The following is a 21,925-nucleotide window of genomic DNA, read 5'->3' on the forward strand; positions in this document are numbered from 1 at the left end:
TATACCTAGGACTACCTAGCGCGTGTAATAAAGATTGCGCTACGTGATCAGCGACGCTCCTAGTCGTATTTTCCTAGATGTTAGTGGGGTGCAACAGAAGTAGCAGCAGGCTTGGTCCGAGTCCCAACGACAATTACGAACGACGCGAATGCACGCAATGAGAGAGAACAAAGATAAGTCAAGAGTTTGCTAAATGGACAAAAATAAAATGAGAGAATAATAGAAAAAAAAAGAAAATAAAAAAGCAAGGAATAAAGAAAACACAGGTTAAAGTGTAAAAAATAAATTATCCTTAGATCGTGGAAAGATATTCCTTAAAAATATCCCAAAGTATTTTTACGATCAGATAGATAATTACCTTGTTAATAACGTAATAATATCAGTGAAGATCAATAAACTACATTTAATATGAGAATTTCCACAGAGGACAACTCTACATATATTACATGTAAATTTAACCCTCCATATCATCACTGCGCAGGTGTGATAAAATAATTACAGTAGAATGCAAAAAATGTTAAAATTAGAACGTTTTAATCTTAAATTCTCTTTATTAGGAATATTATACCGTTGCACACATGCGCAATGTTCGGAAAATCATATAAACCACATTGAATAAATGTATTTCCATAGAGAACAACGTGCCAGTCTGAAGGTGAATTCCGAGGAAGACAATGATCCGAACATATACTAGGTGCTTCTAAATTACAATTCATAGTTTTTTTTCAATTAATTAACAAGTAATTAATACAGTACTGTTCTCTACTAATACTTATAATTACTTTAACATATACGCATTGTTTTAAACATTATATACCTGTTACCAAACTTTGAGTATTAATTAATTCCAATCTTATGTTTAATTAGATGAAAATTTTACTCTCTATTGAAGTCATCATTGAGCATATGCGAAAAAATAAATACATAAAAAGGGTAAAAATGAAACAAATTTTTGGAAAAAAAAAAAGAAAGAAAATTCTATCCCGGAAAGATATTTTTATTAGTTGCGCGCAAAACTAACGTACATGGGATGGAAATTGACGTGGGAGTGTATTGTTGGCTTACCGCATTTGGACATGCATAAACGTTTTGGTATATGTTTGTTTCTGTATATGTGTGTTTGTATGTTTGAGAGAAAGAAAAAGAGAATGAGAAAGAGAGAGAGAGAGAGAGGGTGAGAGACCAGTGCACGATGGAATTGCAACGAGCTGCGTTCTTCGAATGCACGCGAGCGAAATTGTGGCCACGAGCGCGCATGCGGAACGTTTCGAAGGAACGAATCGACTTTTCTCTCTTCTTCCCTCTTTCTCTTCCTATCTTTATCCCTCACACTCCCTTCTCTATTTCTACTTTTTTATTTTCCAAGAGGACGAAAACGGTTCCTCGTCTTAATCACTTGTACATGTAATTTTTTAAATTATTTAAAAAAAGAAAAATTTGTTCTTCACGTTATTTGTTCATCATATTCCCGCGTTTGGATAGATTTAAAATACAATTTTTTTGAAGCATTCATAACTTATCTCTTATACATTTGACAGAATCTTTATAAACGTATTTCTATGTAAAAATATAAATGGAATATAAATTTGTAAACGTTTTATGTATCTCTTTTTCTTTTTTTTTGTCTCTCTAATAAGATCAATTTGTATGGGAATCATCTAAAGAATTTTTGATGGATCTAGACGAATATCTACTTAAAAAGAAAGAGAGAGATATCATATCGAGTTATCTCAAATTATACTATCCACTGTGTTAGACTATTCCGACTAGATGTATAGAAGAATATCGTAGGTATGTAAGTACGTATTCGTATAGGTACTCTGCTTGAGGTAAGTATGCGAAATGTTACGTTATGTCGGTTCAGTTAAAGCAAAGTTTGCAAAGTAATCAGAAACGTGGAGAAGGAGACTGGCTAGGCGAACACATTTATGCGAGTTTCAAACTCTTCTCCCTCGTTCTACTTCAACTTCCCTTTTCCTTTTTCCCTGTTGCTCCTTCTACCCTCACCTTTGTACCTTCACCCCTTCCCCCTCGGTTTTCTTCTTTTTCTTTTTTACTCTTCTATTATCGCAAATTCAACTCGCTACGGTTACCAACAACATATACAAGTCCATGTATCGAAGAAAACAACCACCACATCTTTACGTTATTTTTTATTTATGTGCATATTTATTATACTTGTAATTGGTGAGATTTATTCGATGATTTGTTTCATGTTTTTATGCTTAAAAAAATGAAGATTACGTGTCTTCAAGTTAAACTACGCAAAACACAATCAGGTTAAATTATTTGGTAGTTCGTGGTAATTAATTAAACATTTTTTTTGGCTTGCTATTAAATGGTTCGTAAAAAGTTTTAGAACTATTATTATACTTTTTGTACGAGTTTTATAGGTTAACAGCTATTTTTTCATGAATATTAAGACGAATTTAGGAAAAACATCGAAATTAATATTTGACTTCCGAAAAGAAATTAATTTCTATTTAAGAAAAATACCAAAAAAAAACCAATATCCCGGTAGAAAGAATAATTTTGTATGATATTATTAATATCAAACTCTTTCAGATAGGATCTTTTTTTCTTATTTTTTTTTTAAATAAACGACGTACAGGGATATATTAGTACCTTTCATAACTAATTAATTCTGGAGATATCGATTAACTCGTTGGATAAATAGACGAAATAAAATGCTTGGTAGAATTTAGAAAATTATTTTAAAATACCAGGAAAGATTAATGAACTTGTTGCATGTTTTGTTTTCTATAAGTTCATTGTTCGAAGATATTTTCCTGAAATGATCGTACATTAGTTCGAAGCTTGGATTCGTCTTTATCCTCAGGAGACATTTCTTTCGTATCTTTTTTTTTCCTCCCTTACTTCTTCTTCTTCTTTTTTGAAAGGTTGTGGATGGATTTAGGATTTCTCTAGCGACACCGAATCGTTGATATCAATTAGCTGTAGAAGAGAAGCTTCGCTGACAAAGTTTGAAATCGGAGGAGGTAGGAGACGTTGAGTGCTTCGTTCGGTTAGTTCGTTAAGGAAGTTAGCTGACTTACGGAGCCAGCAGAAACGGATAACTCGTCTTGCGTAACGACTCTTAACGCAATACTCTATATCTCGAGTACTTACAAAGGTTGCCTCGCAAACTTCGCCTTTCCTCCATATCTTTTCGTTATCCTTTTCTTTCTCATCCAACCAAAAGAGAGAAAGAGAAGGCACGTAAGGGTTGCGACGATGCTTGCAATTTGTCGCACGCGACACCTGACACGTGTCACGCAATAAAACACGCAAGTCTCGTGACACTTTCTCTCACTTCTTCTCGTACCTCAACGGTGAAAACGCAAACTCTTTTACTCCACCTATTACTTTTATTTTCTACTTGTAAAACAATCGAATCAGACGTTCGAAACTTTTAAAACGTCGCTTTCCACATAACTCGTCAATATTTCCTGATAGTTCTATACAGGTACATAACAAGTTTTTCCTGCTAGAATATTATCGAATTTTTATTTTCTATAAATCACACGCAAAATATATTTTTTAAAATATTCAATTTCACGTAAAAGAGTCAAAATAATTGAACTTTTTTTTTTTTAAATAGAGAAAAATACAATTTTACTATAAGTCAGTCAACTCTATTGAATTATTTAATCGATGAAATTGTTAAATACGCGTGTGCTTGTAACTGTAATTATAAAATAGATTAAAAAAAAAACTGAAAAAATGTATGTTATAATAATTATTTAAATCATTCAAAAATAAAACAATTTTTAGTATTTATTTTGATTTACTCATCGATCATAATTACCAACGCGTATTTAAAAGTAATGTGCAATTATTAAAATATATAGTAAAATTGTTATTTAAAAAATATTGTGCAATGTTGTACATGAAATATGGGATTAAAACATACGATAAAGAATAATATTAGTGATACGATGTTTTATCGTACGACATTAGAAATATGGATTGGAAGCTTTAGTCTCCCCTAGTGCTATCCTTGAGAATATTTATTGATTTTAATGCAGCGCCGTCTATCGTCCAGCGATTATAACTATAAACACCGTCATACTACAGTGTTCCCTTATTTGTATTGGTAATGTCTGTGCTGTGTATACAAGGTAAAGCAACTCTATGGTTTATCATGTTGGAACTAGCCATGAGATTTGATGCAATTTACAGTACACATTTACCGACACGAGACGACACATAAATGATTTCTAACACTGTTACAGATAAGCCAATGTATATGTTAATCGATAAAACCGACATTTACGAAACATCAACATTTTTTAAAAAGAAAATAGAACTATCATTTCATATACAATTGCTTAATTTTTATTTGTTGTTTATGACTATTAAATAAGCATAAGTAAATAAAAATAAATAAATAATTGTATTACTTTCTTCTTTCTTTTTAAATGCACAAATAATTTAATGAATAATTATTATCTTTAACGAATACATACCTCAGTAACATTTCTTCCACCGTCGAGTAATGTTGAACATGTTTAAACTTATCCGCGCTTAGGAATACTTCGAATTCCTTGTCGGTAATCCCAACAGTCAACTAGGTCGTATAACAGAAAGTTTCTTTGAAGAAAACACCGTTGGTTGTCTAGCTACCTGAATTATCGACCTATTCTTCTACTTCTCTCCTTTTCTACTCGCTCGATAAAATATTACCCACGTTTTCTTGATACAATTATAACGATTTCTATGATTACCTGTTACATTTGATCTTAAAAACAAATAAATAAATTAAAAACAAAGATATATATTCATACAAATATTATTTTCATTAAATGCAAAACGAACATTAGTAAATTCAAAACTTTAAAATTTTGGCGCGAATCGAACGAGGGTAAGGTAACACAACACATGTGGTACCAGGTAACGAAAGACGATAGAATGAAGGAAACAAGGAAAGAAAGAGAGAGTAAGAGAGACTAATCACATATGTAAGAGCGAGAGAGATAAATATAAGCATCGAGCGAGGGACCAATCAGCGCGTGGCGTCGAGAAATAGCCGCGTGATGACGCGACGTACGCAGGTCCACAACATGGCCGGCTGGAGCCTGGCACCGCCATGGCGACATTCTTGTCACTTTCCTAACAATTCTCTTTTTTATACATTTTTCACGACTTTTTTAAACGGCAACGCGTATTACGTAAAAACAAAGAGTGATAAGTGCATTGAGTATGTGACAGTGACGATGGGATTTCTTTGACCACGCGACCAGACGTCTACAAAATAATACGAAGAAAGTGCAAGTGAGTGTCTGTCTCTCTCACTCTTTCTCTCTTCCCTCTCTCTCCCTGTCATTTTCTCTCTCTTTCTCTCATTCGTTCGTACACTCGCTCTCGTGCACGCACGCACTTCAACGCGACTTTTAACGTGGAATATGCATTGTTTGGAAAATCCTTCCCAAACAAAACCTTTCATTTTTTTAATTCATTTTACTCTTCATTCATTTGTTTATATTTACGAAAGAAAAATAATGAATGAATGAACGAATGAATTGCGTAAGAACAAAAAAGCATCTACTCCTAACCTCTTTTCCTTACTACACATTCACATATTTTCTTTATCTTGCATTTGTTTCATTCAAAAAATGACTTTCTTGAATCAAAACAAACCTTTTGCATCAATACAAATATACAATGATGTGATGATTAATATGTGTATTATATTATCTATCGTTACTCGACAAGTGGTTGATTTCTCATATACACACATATACATAGATTCTGATAGGATAATAAATACATATATATTTGAGTCATCTAACACGTGTGTATATAAATGTGTATATGCGTACTTTTATCAGAAACGAGAGTGAGTGATCAAGTGTGAGTGAGAATGTAGCGTGTGTGTGAGAGAGAGAGAGACAGAGAGAGAAGAAGTGCGCGCGAATAGAAGAAGCGTGGTTGCTACATATGTGTGTGTCCATCAGTTGCATATAACCATCCATACATGCATATACACATATACAAAATATATATATATATATATATATATATATATATATGCAGTAAATAGAGTAAGATTGTCGATTGTTTACGCGATTTGAGTCCCTCGCGTACGTTAGGCTCGGTCGTTGACGCGGCCGGTGAATAAACCAAACGTCGTTATGGCAACACATATGTGCATGTGTGGGATACACGTTTATACACACGTGTATAGTAAATGCGTAAGCGTGTCTCTCTCTCTCTCTTTTTATTTCTTTCTTTCTCTACTATCCGTTTGACTCCTCGTGGTCGTTGGTCGTGTCGTCGTTAGCCTCATGTCGTGCTCTCTTCGTCTAACAATCAGAGTAGCCCTTTCTCTCTTTTTCTCTCTTTCTCTTTTGCGTGCACAACACAACAGCTGGAGGAGAACGAATCGCGGCCACGCCAGGAACACCGTACGGCACGCGTCCTCCCCCTTCTCCCTCTTATCCCCTTTCACCACCTCCTTTTCTTCCTCTTTCTCTTTCTTATTCCTTCTCCCTTCGTTCCTCTTTAGTCCCTCTCCCTTCCTTCCTTTCCCCCCTTCTATACCTAATCGTTGGTTGTCGCAGTACGCCGCCTACGCGTTAGAGATCGTTCGAACGATCGAACACACACGTTTTCGATCAAATTTTATATGTTCTGTGAGTGTCCCTTTAAAAATTATATATCTCGTTACTTTTAATTGGTTTTTATTTCGAAATTATTGATATAATGTGATTAGAACGAAAACGACAATTTAGAAACAATTATATTAATACATTTTAATTATACATATATTTTATGAGTTTAACTTAAAAGTATTAATTAAATAAATACGATATAATGTACAGAAAACGTCTGTATCTTAAAATTGTACATATTGGTATTTTATTAGATGAAAATTTGAACTTTAGTTAAGATTGGAACGTTGAAACGAATGTATTTTAGTTTTGACAATCTCAAATATTAATCGAGTACATTAGAATGTTTTATATATCTTAAGTGATTGATAATTAATCAAAGGAAATGAATTATTATAGTTCAGTAGAATGGAGTATAGTCTTGTCCTCTGTGTATAGTCTTTTTTGAAATCCATGGCTCATTGCCTTCTATGAAAGTCAGTTAATATATTTTTTTGTTGATTGTCTTGCAGTGAAAGTGCATAGAAATATGTAAAACTAATAATAGAATATGCAAAACATATATAACGTATGAAAATTCGTAGTATATTTGGAAAGTCAACATATAAACAAAAATCAATAAAAGTTATTTAATCAACTTGCATAGGTGACAATCAGTCAGTTTAACGTTGGATTTCGAAGAGGATGGAACACTAGGTTTATATTTTATATTTTTAGATTACAATAAAAATTTGTTTCGATTAATTAACAATCATTTATGATATATCGAACATTTTAATGTTGTACTTTATTAATATTTAAGATTATTTAAATTTATTGTAAAATATATCAATTAAACTTTCACTCATACATTTATTGTTTGTTGTTTGTTTAATGATTTTATTTAATTATCAATTGTTTAATGCAATATTTGAACTGTTTTATATACTTACACACATACTGGTAATTTTTTGATATTGTTAATTTTGCATGAAAAAGAAAATCTTCAAGAACATCGTGTGATTTCTTTCTTTATAAATGACGAAGATTCGTTCGTTGCAATCCTCCTCATCCTCCTACTCCTCTATGGAAAATCTCAATGGAAGAAAATTCTTTTGGATTGGATACACCACTACTATTTCTATTACCACTATCACCATTGCTATACTATCAGTATTACCATTATTATCCTCCTTCCTTTTCTTATTTCTTCCTCTCACAACTACTTTACCGTTTGCATTTTTACGGTACGAAGAAAGGGCATTCGAACGGATCGTTTGCACACACTCGTCGTCGATTCGATCGTCCAATGGAAAATCTCTTCGTTTGCTTTCGTTCAGAAATTTTTCCTTTTTTCGTGAGAACGAGGAAATGCGAAGCTGTTTCATTTTGACGCTCGTTTTCGCGATACTTTTTCTGTATACAATACATACACATATCCTTATTTACGTATAAGTATGTAAGTGTGTATATGTGTATATATAAAATCAACGTTGGAAAATTCTTTCTCATTTCCGTCATATTTTATTCTCAGTTTATAGAAATAAAAAACACTAAATTAAAATCATTGTAAGGAATGGTGTATGCATATTATTTCTCTTTGATCTTTAATTTATATTTTTTTACTGTGAAAAATAAGATTTGATATATTTTTAAAACCTTACGTAGAAAAAGTAATTCGTTAAAACTAAATTTTCATTTAAATTTACCCTTACATTTTAAATAATTCAAACATTGCTTATTATTCAAACTAATACATCCTCGTATAATATATGTAATCTACATTTTTAATTACCTTATATTGATAAAATAATTAACATACATATATGAATCTAATAATTTATCAATATAAGTTAATTACGCTATCAGTATACATATTAAGGTAATTACTTTATCAATAAAAAAATGTATACATAGAAATTGATTAGCGAGTACTTACATACGGGTGCGTGTGCGTGTACGTGTGTGCGAGTGTATACACAAATCCGTGCAGAGAAAATGAGTTTATTTCTTTTCCGTTTCATTTTCTTAGTTAGTCTTAAAATATAGCATAACACGCGATAGACTTTATCGTTTTATAAAATCGTAGCAGTTACTGCTATACCGTTCCCCCCATTTTCTTAACGTTTCAATTACCTTCCGGCACATGCTTGCACAAGGGATATGTATAATATAAGACGAGAGGCGAATAGGAATTGGATGCAAGCAAGCTACTAGACGAAATCGAGAAAAGGAGTAGGAGGAGCAGGGGGAGGGCTGGGAAAGATATGTTATACGTGTGAATGTTACATCGGAAATGGTGTTTGATTCCATATTTCGTATGTTTTCATCCTCGTATATAGAATACATACCTACTTGTCGATATAGATGTGTTTACACTTTCGAAAAATGTTTCTAGTAAAGCCTGACGACGAGACCTATACCAACGACCAAAGATAAACAGTCGGTTTTTGTCCTTCTAACCGTTCGTATCGCGTCGAGCTTATAGGTGTAATATGATATATATATATGTATATAGTACGTACGTAAAATTTATTCTAGAATCTTATCACGCAGTTATTTCCTTTCGAATCTTATCGAAATTGAGAAGTAATCTAAATTGGGGGAGGAATGGAATTCGTTTTTTTTAATAATATTTATTTATTTATTTATTGATATATTAATCTATACATTGTTTAAATTATTTAGAAATTTTTTAGACAACACTTTATTACAAATTTATTATTATACATCATTTTAAAATTAAATTAATATGTTTTAATATAATTATAAGTGTATGTATAATAATATAAATATGTACATTTATTTTTTATAGGAATTTAAAATAATATGTTTTTAATTACAACCTAAATAATATTTCAAGTTTTTTGGAGAGTCATTTTATTTTTTTTTTTTTTTAAATACAAAGTATTATAAGAGAGTTGATTTTTTAACAATTGGTTTTTCTTAAACATTAACTAATTAAATTTTTTAATTTTTGATTACAGGACGGATCCAATCGACGATCGAATCTTTTAAACACAGGTGCGTACCTATCATACACAATCATCCCTTAGGTTTGGGGGATGCAAACTTATCTAAATGTACCAACGTATTGCATGTACGTATGTACGTTCATTTTCTATTTAATCTTTTTATATTAGTATATTTCTTTTCTTCTCAAATTTTTATTCTTTAACAAACAACTTACATTTCAGTTACGTTTATATTAGCATCAAATTTACATCAGTCCTTTTATCTTATATCAATCGTCACCTGTCGTTTATTTCGACGATAAATATTTGTTTGTATTTTTTTTCTACAGAATTCTTCAATTTATTTTTCTACGTATACACGCATACCTATAAAAAAAATCATATTATTAAGATGAAATAATATATGTATAGGAAATTTACATTTCATTTCATTCGTTTGTAATTTCTTCTCTCAACAACAAAAATTTCTATCATTTAATTAAAATTTGTCAAGTTATTGAAATGAAGTCATTAAATAATAATTATGAAAAATAATTATTAAAAGTAATAATCTCATTTATGATTAGATATTGAAGAAAAAAAATGAAATAAATGAAATGATTTGTTTATTTATCTTTCAATAAATTTATTTATATGTCGATTGTTTAACGTATATTATAATGCCTTTTAAGTTGACAAGATAAGTTTTTATCACAAAGAAGATGATATACACGGTATATGCATCCGTAATTCATACACTCATGTACGTACACGCATACACATATGTCCAAACGATAAAAGAGGGTATCAATTATCTAACAATAAAGTTACGGGACTTTGAACGTGTACACGTGGTACTATGCATCTCTTTCTCTTTTGTGTACATGGTGTGTTGTATGCACGTATGAATGGATATGTGCAACATAAACAATCTTTCGTCCCTTTTCGAATATGCCCGCATGCTTTTACAACCAACAGCTTTTGTTTCATTGTTGTTTTATCTTCTTTTCTTTTTTTTTTTTTTTTGTTTGACGTATACACTTTGTTTCTTTTCAAAAAAATAGAAAAACTGAAAAAAAAGAAAAAGAAGAAAGGAGAAAAAAATGCACTCAACGAACGCTTATAGGGTTTTCTTCGTAAATATCGCGCGTATGGGCCGAACGCATATTTTATTACACACACACACACATACGCAGATACGCGTAAATAGCGTAATCGTTCCGATAGATGTCAAAATTGAAGTTCGTTTTTCCTTTTTTTCTTTTTTTTTCGTATTTTTAACGAGACGATAATAAAAGAAAGAAAGAATGTGTAAAGTTTAATACATAAATTTTCCCTCTTTTTTTTTATAACAAATTATTTCGCCCAAAGTAATTTTTTTGTTGGTATTTTTTTTTTTTTTTTTTTTTGGAATGCGTCTATCGGCAAGAAAAAAATCCATCTATTTTCCGATATTTCGTATAGTCAATTTTTGCACGACTCTTTCTCTCTTTCTCTCGTTCGTCTATTACATTGCACATGTTTTATAATATTATTCATGTTTTTATTATTTTTTTTTTTTTTAACACGATAATACTATTGACTCATTCCTACGATGCACAATTTTTATTTTAAATCATTATTGTTATATAAAGATAGAAAAAGGGAGTTCGTTCTTCGAACGATCGTCGTTGATCATGCACGTTGACGCGCGTTGTTTTATCATCTCTTCGTTAATGCACATTATTTTTTCTCAGCTATAGCACAGATTTTGTATTTTTCATAACGCACATAGTTAGTATTATATATTAATTATATGTTACATGTCATTTATTTGATCTAATTGAACGTTGTTACTACTACATACCCTGGTAGCACAAAATATTGAAAAATATTGAATACATGTGTATTTAATATTAAAAAGACATTAAATCTCCTTTTAATATTAAATGTACATGTATTCAATATTTTGTGCTACTAGGGTATCCTTTGATTCGTACAAATTTTATTCGTCGTAAAAAAATAATGTGTGCTAAGTAAGATGTTTGCGCAAGTTTGATTCTCTTACGGGGATACGATTTAATTAATGAAATGAAATTCAAGATTCTCCTCTTGTGTAATTCCTCTATTTCTTTCTTCTTTTTTTTTTTTTAATTATTCGTATCAATTAAGGAACACAAGACTCTTATCGTTGGAGAATAAAATGAAAAGAAATAAAATATATATTCGTCGTCATTATTCTCATTCATTTTACCAATATCCAGTTTATGAATGATAAAAATTCTAATAATTGTATTGAAGAACCGAAATTCTTTTTATTTTCTTTTATTATTATTATTATTATTATTATTATTATTCTTTTATTTTTTATATATGTATATATTTTTTTTAATTTACATTTTAGAGGGTTGTAAAAAAAATTGGATACTACAGCTAATATAAGAAAATAGGGTTCGAGTTCTTCATTACCCACGTGATCCTCGTACCGACCGTTTCATCCCCTCTGCTTTACCGACGAATTTGTCGTGCTTGTAGGGAACGTCTCGTCTCTACTAACGGGTGAAGGTAAGTTTCTCCAGTATACGTAAATTTCCGCTGTGATTTTACCATTTATCGGGATATATTCCATTAATAAACAAAAGTGAACCATCGTTATCTGCATTATCCTACTTTGAGAAAATTGTTGCTCTTATTTATTAACTTAAGATCATTCGTTGATAAAATAATTAAATATGATAAAATGATTTATACAAAAGAAAGATAAAGAAAATAATTTGTTATCGTTATCAATATATATATATATTTAATAATAATTAGGGAGGAAATTATAAGAGTCAATGAAATATTCGATAACGAGTTAGCCTGTTATCTATGTTTCTGTCAACATAATTAATCACCACTGTCTTTATCTCTCCATTTAATAAAGAGAGAAAGAGTACAAAAAAAAGATAAAAGAAATAGAAGAGTATTAGAAAGAATAAGAGAGAAAGAGAGAGAAGAAGATAACAAAGGTATCTTCGCTTAACGAGTAGACGAGTACGAAGTTTCAGAAACATTAAGAAGATAAAAAGGGCGTTGTTGTGACGTCCGAATAATACCTAGAATATGTAGTTATGCTTTTACCTTATGATTAATTACACTTTATGGGCTTCTCGTGCCAAAGCTCGGCTTGCTTATGTACTCGTTTAGGGTAAGGGGTTTGCCGTTTCGCGTTTGTTTCAGTCTACGAGAGTGAAAAAAATTTGCAAAAGGGTGAATCAAAGAGTGAACGAGTGGGAGTGGTGGACGAGTGGGAGTAGGAAATGGGGGATAAGGGATGGGGTAGGAATAGGGGATGGTTAGAAAGGGTGTTCTCACGAAGTAGTAGATCGAACAGTAAGGGAGAGTTAGACGTTGGGTTACACGCGAGCAAACTTCCTACCACGAGAAAGTATTTTTAATCACTCGATAACTCGTACGGTGCCAGCACGATGTCCCCCAACTCTTTTTTAACATGCCTTCTACTCTCTCTTTCTCTCTCTTTTTCTCTTTTTCTCTCTCTTAGATAATTATCCATAATTGGATTACCGTTTCTCTTTTCGTATGTTTTCCCACGAAGTTGAAACTCATTAAGGTTACTTCTCGAACGTCATTACGTTATAGTAGTGACCAGCTAATGGAGTGGAATCCTTGCTAAGTGTAGCCTTCATTCTGTTGCAATTAATTTTACCAAATAAAGGTAGACAAAAAGAGAATTGAAGTGGGAGGGAGTTAGGAAGGGAAATGAAGAGGTGAAATAGTTTGTCGAAATTGAGAATTACATTGCGTGATTAATTACATTATTTGATATTTTAGTAATATTATCAGAAACCATGATTGTGAATACATTGAACTCTTGTTCATTGGTCCGTTCGATAAAATGTTGAAAATCGTGCTGTTGTATATTTCAAAGGACTCATGGGTTTATACATGTAGTTGTGTACAAATTGTATCGAATATCGTTAAAAAAGTTATAAGTTATAACTTTGAATTAGAAAAGTTAGAAAAAGATTTCAATCGTTGAGAGATTTTGAAGTATCGGTACTAAAAAAAGAAAAAAAGAAGAAGAAGAAGTTGTAAATATTATAAAATATTTTATGTAAATATTCTATCGTATCTATCGTTAGTTATTGAAATATCTAAGAAAGTAATAATCGATATAAGAAAAAAAAAATTAGAAGACCCGTGTAAGAAGATAGAAATCTATGTTCTTGTGGTAAATCCGTCTAAGGAAAAAGGAAAACTAAAAGAGAAAAAAGTCGCGGTGGATCAGAAAGAGAGAGAGAAAGAGGAGAAAGGGATCCCCGATAATCGATCATGCGACCCGGTGACTTCATTGACGTGCCGGATGAGAAGCAGAAAACTAAGAAGACTTCTTCTTCATCGACAATCGTTCCCGTACACGAAGCTTCCTCATTTGCTCGGTTCATTTGACGACGTGCCCGGTGTTGTTCCTTTTCCTTGGGTTCCCTTCAATGTCGTTGTGTCCTCCTTTTTTCTCCTTGTTCCCTATTCTCCTCTTTTCTCCTCTTCTTCGTTTCTTCATTCACCACTTTGACCCTTCGTAAATTCCTGAACGTAGCTAGACCGTTCCTGTCACCTAATTGAACCTAATCGAAGCTTCCGCACCACGTTCATTCTTTTACTCTTCCTTTCTTTCACTTACTCTCTCTCTTTCTCTCTCTCTTTTTTCTCTTATGGTGGACACGTTTTTCTACTGATTCCCTGCAATCCATCGACTCGTTTCTTCCCTTTTTTTTTTCCATCCAACTCGTTAAGAATCTTCGATCAGTTGTAAAAGTCACTTTTGCACCTTTCTTAGGGATCATCATTCAATCGTTTATTATTATTATTATTATTATTATTATTATTATTATTATTATTATTATTATTTTTATTGCATCGATCATATCTGTAAAAAATATATTTTTCTATTAGTTTTTATATTATATATCATGACGTTAAAGTTTGCATTTGTACGTATCAAATTTAATAAGAATAACGAAAGATAAAAATATAAAAAAATTTGAAGCATAAAAAGAAAGAAAGAAAAATAATAAGAAAATAATAGTAAAAGATGGAAAAGCAAAAGTAGCAAAAGAGACACAATATGGTTAATAACATAGTTCGACAAATTTCTTTAAAACACTTGGCAGCTTCTTAATTTCGTGGATGACCTTAATAAAAAAAAAAAAAGAAAAAAAAAGTACATTTCGCATCGTACCGTAGGGCAGCAGTGAAGACGAAAAGCTAGGCGACTTTTCTTCTTGCCTCCTGAACATTTTCCCCAAACGGTGAAGTTTTCATAGAGAGATAGAGACAGAGATCGGGAAAGAAAGTAAGGATGAAAGTAAGGGGTGGAAGAAAAGAGTGGAGGAGTAGTATTGCAGTGGTCGTGAGTGAGAGAAAGAAAGAAAGAAGATAGAAACTGAAAAGAAAAGAAGAGAACATACAGGGTGGGAAGTAACTGACCGCAAAAGTGACATGGGACTTTCTTTTTTATTTCTTTCTCTTTTTACTTCTTTTTATATATATTTCTTTTTTATTTTTATTTCTCTTTTCTTTTTCTCAGAGACCTCATTCGTTCATTAGACTCGACTCGTGCAACGCGCTCGCTTCCCAAGCTGTTTTCTTTCTCTCTCTCTCTCTCTCTCTCTGTCTATTTTTTTTTCTTTCCCTTTCTGTCCTCAGTTTTCTCCAACCATGTTACAAGCCCTTTTCACCATTTTTCCCTTTTTCTATTTCTCTCTACCCTTTACTTTCTTTCTCATTTCTACGGTACCTTTCTCTACCACTCCAGTAGCCTCTTGTTCTTATTGTTAGTTTGTCTTTTTCCTTCCACTCTTGGTCAGCCGAGTACAAAATTAGACATTTGAAAGAGCATTCTTGTCTGTGTTCAAGCGTGCTTCTCTACCACCATCAACTCCCCCTCATCCTTTCTCTATGTTTGCGTCATAACCACATACATCCTCTCTCGCGATTCTTTTAACGAATATCCTACCCTACTACAAACTCTGACAAATAATATCATCCTGTTTGCTATTATCTACTACTATTACAAACGTGTATACATGCATTTAAAAAATAATACGTATTTATGAAGTCTGGATGATCGTTTTAAACCTTCCATTATTATTCATAATTGTTAAATTACAGTCCTGATTTTATTTACAAGTCGTTAGCTTACGAAACCTCAGTTTTGTAATTTGTATAAATATTTGTTTTTTTGTTCTTTTTTAATTATTTAGCATTATATTAGTTTCGCAAAGGTAAAAATTGTATGAATTTGTTTTTTTTTTGGGTTCTCTTTCTTTCTATTTCTGTCTCTCTTTTTTTTTTTTTTTAATTTAATATTAGTTCCACAAACGGCAATGGGCGTTGATAGAAGCAACGTTTTTTAATGAAGGAAGTATCGCGTGTGAAGTGTCGAGAAACGAACCAACGAAGTTTACGACTTTGCAATCTCTTTCCTTTTTTTCTCTTTGTATCGCAAAAGAAAGAAAAAGAGAGAAATAGAGAGGTACTTGAAAGAAACGGAAATTAAAAGCTTGTCAGTGTGGAATATTAAGAGTATTACGAGATTCTCCTTCTTTATTTTTCTCCTACGTGTCTTTGGCTAACAGTAAGAGATCGGAAAAGAAATGGAAAGAAAACGTGAGATAGAGAGAGAGAGAGAGAAACAGAGAGAGATAGAGAAAAGAATATAAATCTATCATACGCGAATTATGATTTTTTTTTTACTTGAACATCTTTACTCATTGATATTCATTCTTGAACAATTTCTAGATTTAATTCAAATATTCCATGAGAAAATCTTCGTCATATGTTGATCGGTGTGTGGAATATCTGTTATTATAAAGTTAAAATAAAATAATTTGTTATTGAATATTATAAGAAAATTAAAGATATTTTTTATCTCGGTTAAATTCACTTTTATTTGAAAGCAAAGATATATTGTTTTTAATTTATTATTCAAAGTTATGTAACATCCACACCTTCGTGTATTATTTAAAAAAAATATTGAAGGAGGATGCGGTGTGCAACCAGAGAAAGAGAGAAAGAACACGTAGGTCGAATTATATCGTTTAATTGTGTGTTGAAACACTTTTTTAGTTCGTAAAAGTAAAAACGTATCAACCATTATTACCATCCAACCCAGTTTTCTCCTTTTACCCTTAACTCGTCATCGTCCATTTCTATTTTCTCTACTATCGAGCCCTTTTTCCGCATGATCCTTTTTTTTAAATTATTTTTTTTGTCTTTATATTCGTCCTCCCAGTTAATCTTCCACTTCTTCTATCGTATTCCTCCCTCGTAGAGCTTTTCCACCCCCGCGTATCATCCCCTACTCTTCTCTCCATTTTTTCTCTCATTCCTACCAACCAACCACGCACACTCTCTTTACCTCTACGCTTACCGCGGTAATTAATTAAAGAACGTTCAGGAGATAGGGCGAGTACGACGCACCGAGAAAAAATATTTGCCAAAGTTTGGCCGTTTTTTAGAGTCCGCGGGATTGTTGCGGACTTGCTCTGGTACCCATTTTACGGTTCTTTCTCGTTTAGATATTAATCGACGATTTTCCTGCCATTCGTGCCAATTCCTTCTTCGAAGTTCAATTCGTTGAGAAAATAAAAAATTATTATTTATTGCTATAAATATATATATATATACAGGGTGATCTGTAACTGGTGGTACAAGTGAAAAGAGGGTGATTCTACATGAAAAAATAAATCGAAAATGTAGAATGAATATTTTTCGTTTGAGGCTTTGTTTTCGAGAAAATCGACTTTGAATTTTCGCGAGGTATGCGTGCACTTGATCATGTCTCATTATAACGGACCTACGAACTTTTCGGAAATACCCTACGGACTTTTTGGAAATACCCTACAGACTTTTCGGAAATATCCTGCGAACTTTTCAGAAGTATAACTTATATTTGTGCATATGTTATTTTTATATGAAAAGTTCGTAGGTACGGTATAACGAGATATGATCAAGTAAACGCGTACTTTGCGAAAATTCAAAATCGATTTTCTCGAAAACAAAGCCTCAAATGAAAAATTTTTATTCTATATTTTCAATTTATTTTTCATTTAGAGTTACCCTCTTCTATTCGCTTGTATCATCAGTTACAGATCACCATTTATATTAGACTATTATTTATTCATTTGCTTCTTTTTAAATATTTTTCATCCCTTCTTGGAAGTTCAGTTCGTTGAGAAAATAAAAAATTAATATTTGTTACTATAAATATATATAGTAGGTTATATTTTATTCATTTGATTTTTAAAAATTTTTTGTGGCTCGTTTATTTTAATTTATACGAAAATAAATTGAGAAAATAATTTCAGCTTAATAAAATAATTTTTATTCGGTTCAATTCGTCTCGCATATAATATATATATATATATATATATATATATATATATATATATATATATATATATATATATATATTTATACAATATATAATTTCGTATACTTCTTGTTATCGAAATGCATGTTACAAATAAATGAACAATAAAAATATGTATATATTTTCATATATAATTTCGTATATTTCTAGTTATCATAATGCATATTAGAAATAAATGAATAATAAAAATTAAAGAAAACAAAAATAAGGTGGGGAGAAAGTTGTAAGAATTCTCGAGGGCGATCGAGAAATGATATTATCCCAAGTGAAATACGTGGGGATGAAATAAATACATAGCAACCGTGGCAAAGAGTTAACGGACTTGCGAAAACAAAATACATCGCGAAAATTAAAATCCTTACTATTAATCCGCCGGGGCTAGAGATATGGATAACATTGGAAAAAAAAAGAGGGGGAGGAGAGAGTGAGGTACAGGAAGAAGAGGTCGGAGAATTGTGTTGAGGAGGGATGGGGGGGAGGTATAGGATGCTTTCACGTCGATTATTTTTTTCGCGTATTAAATTCGGGATGTTACGAGAAAGTAATCTCTTTCCTCTCGTAAGATTAAACACGAACCATTATTTGATCATCCAAAAACTGGGCCGCAGGCCATTGTTACGGAATTTCTACTCTCGCAATTTCAACTCTCGCCGCTGTAAATTTTCCAACTGCGAAGCCCTGTTTTCCGCCGTTCCTCGTACCCCATTCTCTCTCTCTCTCTCTTTCTCTCTCTTTCTCTCTCGTTCTCTCTTTTTTTGACCCCGACGATGTTCTCTACGAGTCGTCGAGTATTGTTGCATGTATATATGTATATATATAGAAATATATATATGTACGATTCGTTGTTAGATATCACGAGCAACCGGTCGTTTCCCCATCGTCGATTTCACCATTGAGAATTTTCCCGACAATATATTTCCCTAACAAAATAGTTACTTTGGTCAGCTTCTTTTAAGCTTAGCGATTTTATACGACTATATAAACTCAGTATTTCTCAACATTTTCGTTATAGAACTTTGTCGTAGTTAGCAAAATTTCCTACAGATAAATTTTATCGGTTTATTATGCATGACCGTCTTAATTTTCATTTGTTTTTTAATTATTATAAAAAAAAAAACAAATACAAGAGTATAAAGATTATAATATCACTCGATATTTATATATTCATTTTGATTGAAATTTGTAGAAAATTAGTAGAATTAAATACAAACTGTAGAAAGTTTTGAATGGAATGAAAGATTAAAGTTAAAAAGATAATATTTTCATGTTGCTAGATGGTACATTTAGTTTTGTGATAGATAATCAAACGAACCGTGAAATTCGTTGATAAAGGATTAGATAGATTATAGGAAAGGGTTCGAGTTTATGTAGTACTTAGAAAATAGCTACCAGCTATGGGACCCCATTTAATCGTTCTACTTCGACGAAACACGTTGACATATGTACGAGAACTACTAACTAGTCGTGTTTCTCTGAAAACGTATTGATCTATTCGAACATTACGTTATTCGTGTATCAGTTTGCATGTGTTTGTGTGTGTGTGTGTATATATTAGCTCGTGTATACGCGAAACCTCGATAAACTTCCTGTAGCCGCGAGATGATCCGTGAACGAAGTGACTCATCGGAAATTTAGTGTCAACTAATTTGTTTGAACTTGAAATTATCTTATCTAAGGGACGATCAGTATGAAAATGTATCTCGTAAATAGTAGGGGTAGTAGCATTATGATTAGAACTACGAGAAATTGGGGAAAAAACAAATTTAAGATTTTGGATTTTATTTTTGGGGTGAGAAAAAAAACAAACGAAGAGACTATTCAGAGAAAGAGAGAGTAAATTTACCCAAAGCCTGGACGAATTTAAAATAGTAAAAAGGGTGTATGTGGATCGTATGGGGAATTCGCGAGAGAATTAACTAACTCGGAGAAATGCGTTTTATCTGGCCCTTTTCGTAGAGGATGTTACAGGAAGGAGAAAGGATCTCTAGTCAGTTGGTAAGTGCGGGCATCCATCTTACCACCGACCGCACCCACCCTTCTCAGACACTACGGAAACTGTATTCGAGCTTTCTTTCCCTTTTTTCGAGCGTTTCGTCATCGTCTATACATACACAACTACAAACTTATACTTCTACGTTATATGCTATTCCAAAAATACAGTCGAATTTTTTTAAGAACATTTTTTTGTTTTCTAAAAAGAAACAAATAGAATAAAAAAAAAAAAAAAAAAGAAAGAAATTCCAAATAAATATACGCAAAATTTGTCCGTTTAAAACTCGTACAAAAGAAGTAAAACAAAAATGAAAGAAAAAAAGGAAGAATGAGGTCACATTGAATCGAGGATTGGGGGAAAAGTAGGGAAAAAATCCCCGTGAAATTTGTCCGAGAGGAATCTCCGATATAACTGCAGTATAATGTCCGAGGTGATATATATACCTATAGGTATTTTTCCGGGAGTACAATTTTCGACTGAAAAAGCTTGGACGCCACACGCGTGCCCTATCGTATTCCCTCGTGTGAAAATTGGCTTTAATTTATGTTACCCCACTACACTACCCTCTATCACTATCACCATCCCACCACCACTACTACTATTACGACCTACCACTACTACAAACGTCATCATAGTCGTCGTAGTAGATACGTAACGAATGAACGAACGAGCAAGCTTGTACGGATTACTCACGATACAAGTTGAATTATTATACGCGAAAACTCAACGACTAACCGTGACACGTGAAATTCCAGGTCGGATTTTGGCCGGCTTGCAGATTTTCTTTCGGTGATATCAGATAACGCTTATATTCTATGGGAAAACGAAACGACTTAACGAGCTAAAAAAATAGAAAAAAAAATCGGACGTACGCGAAACAACGAATTCAACCTCGTTAAATCTTGTTTGATAAAATTTGTAAGTTTGAACAGGTTGGTACTTCGTAAAATTAAAGGATAGGATACTCTCTCGCTTTAATGATTTATGATCGAGGTATCATCATCCCTTTTGGCTAGGACCACCTACCGTTATAATATAAAATTAGTAGAGAGGTACTTTGCGTTTGTGAAAGAGTGGATGAATTGAAGAGGAGGGGTAAGCAGAAGTGAAGGGAGATTATTATGTTTATTATTATTATTATTATTATTATTATTATTATTATTATTATTAGTATTATTAGTATTATTATAAAATTCATAATTACCTGTAAAGTGAGATTAATCGAGTTAACAACGGGGCTTCGACGAGTTCGATAATTTCCACCCTACTTTAGCTTTTATTCTGTCCGCCGAGGCTTCGTAAATTTACTTTTTCGTGAGAATCCAACGCTTTGGTGGTGGTAATTATGGCGAGTGAGAAAACGGAAGAGAAAGAAAGAAAGAAAAAAAAAAAGAGAAAGAATATTTATTCTCAATTATGGAGAAAGGAAAGAAGTTTACCGTTTACGCGTTTTTCAAGACGCGGCTTTAAAAGTTTGTTCTGCGTGTGCACACACGCGAATTTGACGTAAAAATTACGCGTTGGTCGCATAGATGCGATTTTATAATTTATACATAGGAAAATAATTGGCAAGCACAAATGCAAAATGAGGCAGAGAGAAAGGGTGTGTGGGGTTAACATGGTGGTTGGTCGGGGAATAAATAAAATCGCCATTCGATTCATCGTCGTGGTCGTTGTCGTCATCGTCGTCGTCGTCGTTGTCGATGTCGTTCTCGTAAAATAAATAATCTCGAAAGTGCAAAGGTCGTTGCACCGAGTGAGTCCCTTCCATTTCTTTCTTTTTTTTTACAATTTTTTTTTCTCTCTCTCTCTCTCTCTCTCTCTCTCCATTTTTTTTTTTTTATTAAAACCCTCTTTCTTTTTTTCATTCCGTTCGTTGAGCGTGTACGCGCAAACGGAGAGATGGAAAAATGAAAATGTAATAAAAATCAAACCAAGCCGCCGCGGGCGATGTAACTTGCTTTCTCTC

The 21,925-nt window shown here is 32.4% G+C and overlaps 1 protein-coding gene and 1 long non-coding RNA gene across 12 annotated transcripts in view; one reads left to right on the top strand and one right to left on the bottom strand.

Moving 5' to 3' along the window:
- Positions 1 to 21,925, top strand: part of Lar (tyrosine-protein phosphatase Lar) — a 506,717-nt gene that overhangs the window by 150,672 nt on the left and 334,120 nt on the right. For 8 of the 10 annotated variants that reach the window (XM_015317927.2, XM_089174791.1, XM_089174795.1 and 5 more), the window contains exon 2: positions 9,581 to 9,617. The gene's annotated coding sequence lies outside the window, so the exon portion shown is untranslated. Of the gene's footprint in view, positions 1 to 5,057; positions 5,275 to 9,580; positions 9,618 to 11,953; positions 12,092 to 21,925 lie in introns of those variants that run through there. The other 2 variants (XM_015317926.2, XM_089174790.1) reach the window with 2 other exon arrangements.
- Positions 9,626 to 21,925, bottom strand: part of LOC149031799 (uncharacterized) — a 67,815-nt gene continuing 55,515 nt past the window's right edge. For both annotated transcript variants that reach the window (XR_016177341.1, XR_016177342.1), the window contains 2 exons: positions 11,996 to 14,456; positions 9,626 to 9,934 (listed from right to left, as the gene is read on the bottom strand). This is a non-coding gene — a long non-coding RNA (uncharacterized LOC149031799). The remainder of the gene's footprint in view (positions 9,935 to 11,995; positions 14,457 to 21,925) is intronic.

This window comes from Polistes dominula, unplaced genomic scaffold (assembly GCF_049000335.1).
Source record: "Polistes dominula isolate Pdom_NZ unplaced genomic scaffold, Pdom_raw_medaka contig_16, whole genome shotgun sequence".
NCBI classification, from domain to species: domain Eukaryota; kingdom Metazoa; phylum Arthropoda; class Insecta; order Hymenoptera; family Vespidae; genus Polistes; species Polistes dominula.